The following is a 12,477-nucleotide window of genomic DNA, read 5'->3' as shown; positions in this document are numbered from 1 at the left end:
AAGTCCATTCTGGGCCTGGACAACAAAAAAGTAGCTACTGGTTCTGCCAAACTGGTGCGAACCAGCTGAATCCCACCACTGAGATTGCCCCATCCCTCCTCACAAGAAACACCTGGAGGGAAGTAACTTAAGGAAAAGCCATGGGGAGTCAGTCTTTGCCAGGAACAATTATTTGCTTTGGCTTATACTCCCCTGGATGTTACTCATGGCTGTTGCTGTTTGTCTTGCCTCATTTGGAAGGTTGCTCTTCTCATTTTGTTTTGGACCTCATTCTTCTCTGGCGGTCTACGCTTGGTCTTTGCTTCACTGAGGCTTTGGAACGGCTTCTTTTCTGGGACCTGTTTCGACTGCCTTTGTCTTGTGCCTGGACCCTGCCTGGTGGATTGGACTTGGAACCCTGGAACTTGCCCGTGTGAGCGTACTCCTACTCTGGGGGCTTTCTTGGTACTGTAGGGGCTGTTGTTTTGGGGACTGAGGGTGTCTGCCTTCAGGATAGCGAGAGGGTGGAAACTTACCAGTAGTTGGAGGGCTGTTGGCTGGAACATTGTTTAAGAGAAATAAAGAAGTCTTTAAATGCCTGCCTTGCCTTGACCAACTGTAGTATCCAATTAAATATATTTAAACCCATTGGCCCTGTGCTGAGTTATGCACTTCTCAATTATTTTGAAACTACAAAAAATGGGGAATCCTCTTGGAGACAGGCTAGTCTAACTCCATAAACTTTCCCCAAATAGACTCAAAAATATGACTTGAAAACGTGGCCCTCTTGACAGTGCAATCTGGGAGTCAAAGATCAATGGTTTATGGAATGCCTATCACTGATGTACATAGAGAGTCATGGTGGACTTGTGATACAGTAGCAAGGGATTAAGTCCTTAAGAAGTACATAAGATTTAAGCTGAAATAGGATTGGGCTCTTATATTTTCTAAAATATTATATTTATTTAAACATCAGGAAGAACATTATACTTTTCCTAATTTTCATAACAGACAAAAATCTTGAAGTACATTAATGAGCAAAGAAATGTAGTGTGTATAACATCTTTCAAAAATAGAGGTGCTCCTTTTATTGTCTTCATCCATTAAATGGTGCTACCTTCTCAATTTAAAATACAGTGATTTGTTGGAAAAATATGTAAATATTTTGGAAATTTGGCTTCTCTGAAAGTCTGTTTGAAAAACAATAAACTATTATCATCCCACATAAGTCTCCAGAGACAGTAACAAATGGATATAAATGGGTTTTACTTCTACAACAATACAGTAAAATATATATTACATCACTATTTATTGGTATATTTTGTCTTTTTCAATTTTTATTATACTGTGGTGAGTCTTAATACATTCTATTAAACTCTTTTTCTTTATTACCTCAAGAGAAATACATTTCACCAAACACTTGGCATTTGTATTTTGAGCGTATGTTGCATTACTTTGAAATGATTTTAAAATTAGAAGTTTGTATAATCTATATATAAACTTTAAAAACTTCCAAGATAAGGCAGGATAGATTTGACTGGGTGATGCAGTGATATACGTGCAAAACGAAAATGAACTACTATATAGGGGTATGCATGGGACTGATTTAAATTGAAGTCTGTGTATCAAGTGAAGCTTCAAATCAACTTCGAATCCCTACAAAGTTTATTTTTATTGGTAAATGGCCAAAATTAAGTTTCTGTCTGTCTGTCTGTCAGCCTATGATGTTTCAGTGTCGCTGTTCTCATGTCTGCTGTATTCCTTCTATTTTGAACATTATCACTCAAGAAAGATATAAAAGGTTCATTTGCAATACCCTTGTACACAAATTGAAAAAAATGTTTCTTGTAGTTTAGTGATTAAAGTACCAAGTTAGAAATTGGGAGGCCAAAACCATCTGGGTGACTTTGGGCCAGTCACTCTCTCTCAGCCCAACTCATTTCACAGAGTTTTTGTAGGGAAAATAGGAGGAAGAAAAAGTATTAGGTATGTTTTTTTCCTGCAGTTATTTATAAAAATAATAAGACAGGATTTTTTTTTAAAAAAATGGAGTGTGCTTGGATTCTGAATTTTTTATTGATTATTACTGTGTAATAATGTTCACTCTATTGGGGCCTGTTTCAAATGTGGGAGCATTTGATATTGACCAAAAACAACTGCATTTGTTTCTATGCAGTAACAATAGGAGCTGTACATGTGCATTGAGTGTAAACTGATTTTTTTTCAAGTTGGTGTTCACTTCTTGCAACTGCCTGAACATGTCCCTGCAATTTTCTTGGCATGATTTTAGAAGTTATTTGCCATTGCTTTCTTTTTCCCAGGGTTAGCAGAGATAGACTGGTTTGAGGTCCTTCAGCTGGCTTCATGCCTAAGGAAGAACCAGAACTCCTGGTCTCCCAGTTTCTTAACTGGATGCCTTGATCCTATATCCAACTGGGTCTGCAACATTCATTAATTACTTATATTCAATTATTTCACGCTAATTGAAAAGAGATAGCAATTCCAATGTTTTCCATTCTGTTTTCAATTCATGGATCATTCCTCATTTTTATTTACCCACTTGAGTTCCTCTGATTGTCAGAAATACAGATCATGCTGTTGATACTTTAATATTTATATAATTAAAGAGTCAATAGAATCTAACAGGAATCTTACCAAGTAGCATTCCAGTCTTTGTGGAAAGGAAAACATTTCTGTCTGCTCTAGAAAATATAATTGTACCTGCAATGATAGCTTAAAATGAATCATAATAATATAACAGCCGACAGCAAGCTTCATTCAGCATAGCTTCTTTCCTAAGTACAAAGAGAAAACTATTTAAACAGTTACATCTTGTTTGTACATGAGAACATATGATGCTCATCTGAATGCCAGACCAAAAACCATTATGGAAAATAAACTAACTTTAAAACATGTTGTAAATTAGTGCTTACACATTTCACAAGGCAAACAATGTCCTGCTCACAGTTATCACCAGCCCAGATCTGATCTTAAATAGCAAGTTTAAACAAGGCCTTTACAGCTAGGGTGGGTTTTTTTTGACAGACCATGCAAAATAAAATCTTATTTTACAATTTTTGGCTTGGAACCATGAGTAAAAATTTGAACATACTTATTATTTCCTCTTAAATATAAGTTTTTTGATACTACAATTTGCATGCTTTTCATAACTCACACATACAGGAAAAAAATGTCACAACTGAATGGAATTTGGGATGTCATTTCCTTGGTAAAATTTTACTTGGGTACTTGGCATAGGTACTTGGGTACCGATAGAGCACAACGAACTTCACAAAGGATATAATTCTTATACTGTAATATTTATGATAAAACAGGAAGAACATGTCAGTGTTTACATTTTGATCTAAATAAATCAAAATAAAAGTTCTAAAATCAAGAAATCTAAATCTAAAAGAATTGAATAGAAATAGTTTTGTGGCTGAAAGCTTTCTTCATATAAAAAGATGTGATCTTTTTTTTTTAAAAAAGTCTATATTTTAGAAGGCTGAATTAAATCCCATTTCTCTTTTTGCTAGATTTATGTGTACATAGATATTAATTTATGAATTTCTGTTGAAAGAATGAAATAGCACTTCAATATTTGATGGTCTAGATTGGCTTTTCTTGTTAAAGAACCTTTTGTTAAACTTTCCTATTGTTTATTACTCCAAGTGAGGGCTTTTGAAACAAACAAGCAAGCTAAACATTATTCCCTTTTCTTTTTCAGAGTTTGCTTTGCTAAAAGCTTGCTAAAAAAATTCAGAACATGGATTTATAATATAAAAAGACAAACAGGATGTCAGGAATAGGATAATTTGGGAATGTTGAAATATCCAGTCCCTCCAGTTTATAAACAGTTATAATCTAACATCCTAGTAACTGAGCAATAGATGCAGACTTATTTTTTAGGATGTTAATTTTCCATTTGCAGTGTTTTTTCAAAAATGTACTTCTTAAATTGGAGTTAGGAGAAGACTGCTCCCTTAGTAGCAAATGCTGTTTTAATAATATGTAATTACTTATGTCATACTTCATTGCATCCATTGCAGGACTTGGGAGATTGAACGTGTGCTACGAAGGAAGAGTGGAAATAAAGAAATATTGAATGATTTATGTCATGTCTCATCCTGACTTATTAGCAGATATGTTGGCAGAGTCACCGTCTTGTCTGGTCTGAACATATTGGTGGTGGTGGTGGAGGAGGAGGAGGAGGAGAAGGAGGAGGAGGAGAATAAGAATATCTCTCTCCCCCCCCTTGTGTGTGCATGTGTGTATGTTTGTAATCAGCAAAGTGGATATATCACGGTGCTAATGAACACAGGTGACAACAATATAAATTTGCACAATTACTATTAAAGGGAAAAGTAGTAGTCTTTCAGCACCCTCTTCTGGACTATAATGAAATATAAAAACTGTAAAACTATAGAGGCATTTAAGATACTATGATCTCACCATTTAGCCATTGGCTAGCTGATTATCTCCAATGCATAATTTAAGACCTAAGAACAAGGAGAACAAGGAGCATCCTAACTGGAACAGAGCAACTTTGGTTAATTTTAAATTTTATGTAATTTGAGAGAGAAAATTCCCATCCCGTTATCAAGTCAGGATTATACTTGTTTACTATATATATAAAAAGAATTTCATATAAACGTAGTTGCTCTTCTTAATTGTTCTGCCTAGATTTCTTCTTACTACTGATCAATGGATAAGTGAAATAGTTTCAAGTTTAAAAGTACCTTTAACCATTGTTTTGTAACAGAACATAGTCACACACTTTCAGTTGTACTATGAGTCCATCTGTTATTGATCTGTACCTTAATTAATCTCTTAATATGGGTCATAAAAGCTGTGGCAGAGAACTAGACATAGACTTCACAATGAAAAAATGACTGCGGCTGATAATTTAATTGTAATAGCCGACTAAAGCACATACCATGATGCCTTGAACAAAAGATCTAGTATCAAACTGTTCACTTTTAGTAACATTTTTGTGATTTGAATAGGAGATATTTCTCCCAGTTTTTAAACACTTATTCCACAACAAACATTAACAACTAAGTTTTCAAAGTGCTATAACATGCATTGATTTCAAAGGTTTTCTAAAAGCTTTCTTTGTCTTGATATTCACGGACCAATTGCATGAGGCACTTGTAGGAGCAGGGATAATTCTTAAAAATGTAATAAATGGGCTAAATTATATGCATGTCCCATAGAAATGAATGGGAAGTTCTTTAACAGCATCTTTATGTTCTTCCATTCTCTCAAATTCATTTCAAAGTGGTGTGGGCAAAATATGCTCTCAAAACATCAGTCTTAAACATGTATAAACCATTAAAGCAAATGGCTTTTACTTTTTGACTCAAAATGGATATATACTAGACAGTGGTGGGATTCAGCTGGTTCACACCAGTTCAGCAGAACCAGTAGCTAATTTTTTGTTGACTTTGGAGAACTGGCTGAAACCCTAGCCCTTTTTCACAAGGCCCAGAATGACCACTGGTAGTATGTGGATGCCACTTCCGGAAGTCTGTTCTGAGCCTCACAGGCTCTGGGGAGGCCTCCCAGGTCCAGAATGGTCCATTGGAAGTGCATGGACACCACTTCCAGAAGTCCATTCTGAGCCTCGGGGGCCCAGGGGAGGCCTCCCAACCCCAGAACAGCCCACTGGAAATATGTGGACACCAATTCTGGAAATCCATTCTGGGCCTCCAAGGACTTCCAGAAGCAGCGTCAAGACAGAGAACCGGTTGTTCACATATTTGAATCCTACCGCTGACACTAGAGCACCTGACACTTAGGTTCCCATCTGAATAGTAAAAGTCTTTGCTGTGCTATTAGTGGGGGCCAGCCCACTATAGGAAGAATTGGCTTGAGTCCCCAGCTGAGAGAAATGAGTATGTTGCTGAATGAAGAGAGAAGCCAGCCGCTTCAAAAGAAGGTTCTTTTTATTGGTGGTCAGAAGCAACTTCAGCAATAGGTTCTGGGACAGGTGACAAAACAGTCTGGCTGTTTTTCTGTGGTTCTAGGGCTTTGTGATTTAGATGCCCAGGTTCCTTGTGAAATGTACTTTAATCTGTGCTTAAGTGTGCCCTTTTAATATTCTAATTGTTGTTGCCTGACTTCTATGGTCACTGAGAGGTAGTGCCCTATTCTTGGAGTTGTGGTGGGCAGAATATAGATTTTAGGTATCTTTTATCTCTTTTTCATTTTAATCTGGTCATTTCCAGCCTTCTGTGGAGGCTGAAGATCAGGGGTGTCAAACTCCTGACCCATGGGCCAGATGCATCATGCGGAAGCCGCGCCCACCCCATTGCCGGCAATGGCAAAACAGTCCCGATATGTGCATGTGTCACTCATGTGACATCACAAGTTTGACATGTCTGCTGTAGATAAGGCATTCTGTTTATGAGTGGAACAGTTTGTGGAACTAAATATCCATTCATCTGCTTGAGTGGTTTTACTTTAGGGAAGGCTTTTCTCTTCCAGGGTTGGGGGGGCTTTCTTTGCTAATATGGGGGCTTTTTATATTAAAAGGGAGGGTTGAGGATTCTCCCTACACAACCCATACTGAGAAAAGGAATTATTTATTTTTGGGGGGAGAGGAGAAAAGCAAATATCAAAGTATACAACAGTACCTTCCTCCTCCTCCTCCTCCTCTTACTACTACTACTACTACTACTACTACTACTAGTACTACTACCACCGTTGCTGCTGCTGCTATTATTGTTTGGTAATGGCAGCTTCAATTGTGCAAGAAAAGCCGGATGCAAGAACTTCAGATAACAGGGGATTTCTCTATAGGTTCAGTTCTAGGCAATTCAGCTGTAGCATTGCTATTATTTATTAAAATTATATGTCAATGAACACCCAGTGGCTATTTACTAATTATTTAAAGATGGAAAAACAAGGCATTAAAAAAAGAAAAAACAACAAAAAATAGAAATGGGAAGATAACAAATCAGGTAGAAACAAAACAAAATCTAAGTTAAAAGGAAGCTACAAACATCCCATCAAAGGCTTTGGTCTTCCAGTCCCTTTAAAACACGAACAGGGTGATGGGTGGTGGCTGTTCAGATCTCAGTGGGAATTTCATTCAATGAAAATCTCTATATTGGTTTTTCATGAAAATCAAGGATATCTATAGACATTTCATGCTCTTGTGTAAAGTTCAATCCTGCTTAGTATCAAGGGCATGGGACATTTTTAGGTGGATGGAGAAAGTAAAAGATGTCCCTTCACATACTTTGAGAAAGAAAAGTACAAAAATGCTGATACTGTAGATCAGGGATGTCCATCTTTGGCAACTTTCAGACCTGTGAACTTCAATTTTCAGAATTCCCAAGCCAGAATTATTGGCTGGGGGAAATCTGAAAGTTGAAGTCCACAAATCTTAAACCTGCTGTAGGACTCTAGGCTTTGGTAAATACATACAAAATACCAATAAAATGGGTGGGATCTTGGAAACTGAATGCTTTAAACTCTTTTAAAAACTGTTTTTGTTTATATTATTAGCAAACATGACTTCTCTTTCTGTGAGATCCTTCCCAGCAATGTTCAGACACAGAGGTGCATGGGTTTCACTATGCATTATGCCAAACCTTTGGTTCAGGTATGGTTGACAATTAAGCTAGAGTTAGCGCATCCCAGCAAAGACGCAGGCCCAGATGGGGTGCTGGGGATAGTGGTTAAAAACTGTGCCGACCAAGTAGCAGGTGGTCCTGACAAGGATCTTTAACATCTCCTTGCAAATGTCCTGTGTACCATCGTGCTTGAAAGCAGCTACCATTGTCCCAGTTCCCAAAGAAAACAGCAGTTGAGTGCCTAAATGACTACAGGCCTGTTGCATTAATGTCTGTAGTGATGAAATGCTTCGAAAGACTGGTTCTCCAACATCTTAGGACATGCCTCCCACCGGACTTCGGCAAACATCAATTTGCCTACAGGGGGAACAGGTCGACAGACGATGCCATAGCTACTGCTCTACACTCTGTAGCAAGCCCTCTAGAGAAACCTGGAAGCTATGTCAGGATGCTTTTCATTGATTACAGCTTGGCTTTCAACACCATTTTGCCGAGCACTCTCATTGAAAAGCTGACTGTCTTGAATTTTCCCCTTCCATCTGCAATTGGATTAAAGACTTTCTTAGGGACTGGCTACAAACAGTGAGGGTTGGGTCTGTTTTATCCATCCCCCTGAACCTTTGTACCGGCTTGCCACAGGGCTGCATGCTTAGCCCCTACCTTTACTCATTGTACACATATGATTGTGTATCATCTGACCTACCTACTGTGATAATTAAGTTCGCAGATGATACCACCATAGTGGTCTTATTACAGGTGGAGATGAAACAGCATACAGGGCGGAGGTACAAAAACTATCCATATGGTGTTGCACCTGAACATCAGCAAGACAAAAGAGATGGTGCTAGACTTCCGGAGGAAAAGAGAGGAACCTGCCCCAGTTTACATTGGGGGGGGGCTGTGTGGAGAGAGTTTCCTCCTTTAAATTTCTGGGAGTCTACCTCTGTGAAGATCTTACCTGGAAAGTTAATACAACCCAGGTGGCCAGAAAGACCCAACAGAGACTCCACTTCCTCAGGATCTTGTGGAAGAACAGGGTAGAACAACGGCTAATGACCTTCTTTTACCTGTCTACTATAGAGAGCATCCTCTCACATTGTATTGTGGTTTGGTATGCTGGCCTGACAGCCGTGGATAGGAAAGTATTACAGAGAGTGGTGAGCACAGCACAAGACATTGTGGGCTGTCCCCTGACACCACTGGATGACATTGCCAGGGCTCGCTGCCTTGGAAGAGTGAGGAAAATTCTCAGGGACGACTCACACCCTGGTCAGTATCTCTTTACTCTCCTACCATCGGGTAGGAGATACAGGAGTATAGCCAGCTGTACCAACAGGCTGAAGAACAGCTTTTATCCATGGGCTGTCAGGCTCTTGAACGGGAAATAATTCTATAATTTTTATGTATGATTGACTTGCGAGGCCAGTGTGTTGTGCAATTAGCTCACATGCTGTAACAAGATGGTGGGTTTGTTGTCACTGTGAGTTGCGGTGGGGGGACACGAAGGGAGGCTCAGCCAATCTCAATGTATACATGGTTGTACTTTGACAATAAAGATTCATCCGTTCATGCAGGCTCTTACATAATTTGACTGGTAGACATAGATTGTGAAGAATCAAGAACTAATAAAATGCCAAATGGAATTGAACAGCATTCCCATTACGTCCAATATGCATGATACAAATTGTATGTCAACATATAAAGAAGACAGTAGATTGTGGAAGCATAGATTGTCATGATATTTCCTTTTAAATGGTATCTTTGTCATTATGTATTAATATGAAGACAAATATTTCCATATTCTTTGATGCGTTTTGGTTTTGCTCTGTTGGGTGTTCTATCACTCCTGGATAGTTTTTTTTTGTTTTACTAGATTTGTATTATGTGATTCCGATTGTGCCAGATCTCCCAAAGCAGCAATAAAATCAAACCAAAAGCATCACAATATATGAAAATATATATAAATAAATGTCATAAGTAATCAATAACTTTCCATGTACCAGGGAGCAACCATAGACCATCCACACATCAGGAGAAGCCAAAGTGACTCTCTTAACTTGCAAAGGTCCACAGAAATAGCCAGTTGTTGTGGAGTTTCCCAAAAGCCAACAGGGTTGGGTCACTTTGAAATCCGGAAGAATATTATTTCAGAGAAAGGGTAAAACTGAGAAGATCTTAATGTGGGATCCTTGCAGGAGACAGTCCACAAATTACAAGATTCATAGGGATCTTCTCTTCCAGATCCAAACAGATAAACAAACTTATTTCATTCAAAAATGATTTTTGGTTGTGAAACTGAAGAATCTATACTTTGCTTTACCTTTTAGTTCCTTTCCTCTATTTGCACCTTTTTCTATTATCAGTATGGATATTAATAAAATGCTATCAATCATCTATTAGCATTTCAACATTACCCTAAGCTTTGCTACAGCATTTTACATTTGTGCCTATGAGTTTTTTTAATCACTAAAACATGACACAAAACAATCTAGAAACTTTGTACCTTCACACTAATTTTCTTTAAACAAAAATCTGCACGCACTTTGGGGACACATTGATATAGGCTTATCATACACGGGCAGAAATGATATAGATGAGCTCTAGATGGCAGTAAAAATCCAGAGTTTTTGGTATATTTCTGTGAATTCTACAGAAGCTTAGATTGTATAGTATGGTATACCTAAAATAAATAATATTAATTATTTTCATAAGCATTTTTATCATGGAAATATGTTTATGGATAGCGTATTGGGGAAAATAGAAGTTCTGGCAAATTGCACATAGACAATTTTTGCACACTCGGTTCAAGAATAATAATACAATAAAGAATTCCACTATTTTACTATGGTTGGAAACAAGGCTTAATAAAGAACATGCACTCTTAGAAGAAACTCAGAAAATTCCAGAAATGACACTACAAATGAAGGATACTCAGCATTCAATTATAATCCAAGTATGATTGGTAGCTACATTTCATCTTGACATATTTTCAGTCAAAGAACAATATTCAAAAGAAGACAATATTTCAACACATCAAATATAAAACAATGAAAAAACCTAGAACTCATATTAAAGAGCTGGAAACAATAGTGTAACTATATACTGTATATCTGAGTATATCTAAGTAAGTATATCTCCCTTCCTCTCCTTGTACTATCCAGAAAACCAGGAGGGTCCTTTCTGAAATGCTTTACACACTCTCCCTTGCTTTGTGAATTGAGATATTTTTTTACCATGCTTATTGTCCACTCTGGCTCTCCCAACGTCATTTCTAGATAGCATTACACACTCATCATTACACAGATTAAATCTGGAAGAATAAGTGAGTGAGCAGAAATGTCAGTGTTAAGGAGATATGTCTTTCCCAACTGCAGCTCCAGCCCCTTGAACCCAGAGCTGTTACATGACTGAGATGAGAGACTTATTGGTTTGGTCAATAATATGTTGTATGCATTATTAAAAAATTCCTTTCAATGATATCTATACAAATGTACTATTTATAATCATACTTGTAATTTCTTAGTTTAGAGCTTTAGTGTGTGTCTGTGTATATTGCTAATAGATATCTTGCCTTCAGAAAATTGATCTTTTATTTGTTGTGTCATAGCAAATTAAATTGTTATACAAAAGCCCTTGTTTTGTTTTGTGAATCTGTAAATGATTTGAACTCATTGACCCAGTTTTCTCTTCTCATACCCTCAAGAGGAAAACCTAGTAAATTCATTAGAAGAATATTTCTGGAAATACACTTCTGGTGTTTTCATTTTCTCTGATTTGGGACAGCTTACATCTGCATCTATGCATATCAAATTCATGTTTACTTTGACATCATTAGCTTCTTTTGAGGTTCAGGATTTCTTTGTTTCTCAGACAATGTGCTCATAAGGCTTTTAAAAGATGGCAATTGTGCATGAAGCTTCACCACTGCATCCCCATGCTAGTACTAAGATTTGGGGAACATCGAATCAAAGCATTCTCAATTGTCCCCTATAAACTGAAAATTGCTGAGGCTTGCAAATAGAAACAATTGTCATGCTATTCCTGTCTGGGTCTCACTATGCAAAGTAAGACTAAGGCACTTATGGGAATATTAACCTATTACTGGTGTTGGGATCTAGGTAAATGCTTAAACTCATAGAAACCTCTGGTTGGTATTGATCTGAATATCAAGGACCCATTGCAGACAATGAGTTTGGGTCCATTCTGGAACATAATTATGTACACTGAGAATTAAATAACAAAATATGAAGAGGCCCACTCCAATTATATGACATACTTATCTGTATTATAACAAGAATGTATTATCTTTCCTATTTCTACAGCTTTTTCCAGAAACTCAAATGTTCTTGCTCGGTTTTTATTGCACTCTTGGTTGGGATACCATCTAAACTAGAAGGTGTAATGGGTAAAATCATAGGCATTCTTGTGGATCAACAATAATAGCAAATACTGTGGGTGTTTCATGTAAATTGTTAGGAATTAGCTTACATCATAAGTGTATTGGGAAATGTGAATGGAAGAAAGTTTTTTTCCTCTTCTAATAAACTGGGATCATTTATTAAAATAGAATTTAGGGAAATTCATGCCTCATCAAATGCCTCATAATTCATACACAACACATAAAAGTGGAATTGACTTACACTAGATGTGATAGCTACCAATTTAGGTGATTTTAAAAGGGGAATAAATTAATTTAGACAATAGAAGATCATGCTATTCAATGGCTAATAATTTTCCAAATAATAGGTAATGCATCTTAAATACCACTTAGAACTCACTTCTAGACTACATACTTCTTGCCCAAGTTTGCATGCTTCCTGAGTGCCTATGTTTGGCCACTTTAGATGGACAAATGTAATATTCTTTATATGTTCTTAACAAAGCACCTGTTTTACAGGCTTATTTTAAATATTGC

At 37.2% G+C, this 12,477-nt stretch overlaps 1 protein-coding gene across 3 annotated transcripts in view; it reads left to right on the top strand.

Annotated features, from left to right (window-relative positions):
• Window positions 1–240: 240 nt before the first annotated feature.
• Window positions 241–12,477, top strand: part of LOC310642061 (hyaluronidase-1) — a 28,455-nt gene continuing 16,218 nt past the window's right edge. The window contains exon 1 of one of the 3 annotated variants that reach the window (XM_083365449.1): window positions 241–410. The gene's annotated coding sequence lies outside the window, so the exon portion shown is untranslated. Of the gene's footprint in view, window positions 445–12,477 lie in introns of all 3 variants that reach the window. The other 2 variants (XM_083365450.1, XM_083365448.1) reach the window with 2 other exon arrangements.

Source organism: Vipera ursinii, assembly GCF_947247035.1.
Source record: "Vipera ursinii genome assembly, chromosome: 6".
NCBI lineage: Eukaryota > Metazoa > Chordata > Lepidosauria > Squamata > Viperidae > Vipera > Vipera ursinii.
The sequence above is the reverse complement of the archived record's forward strand: the minus strand, read 5'-3'. Positions and strand labels throughout refer to the sequence as shown.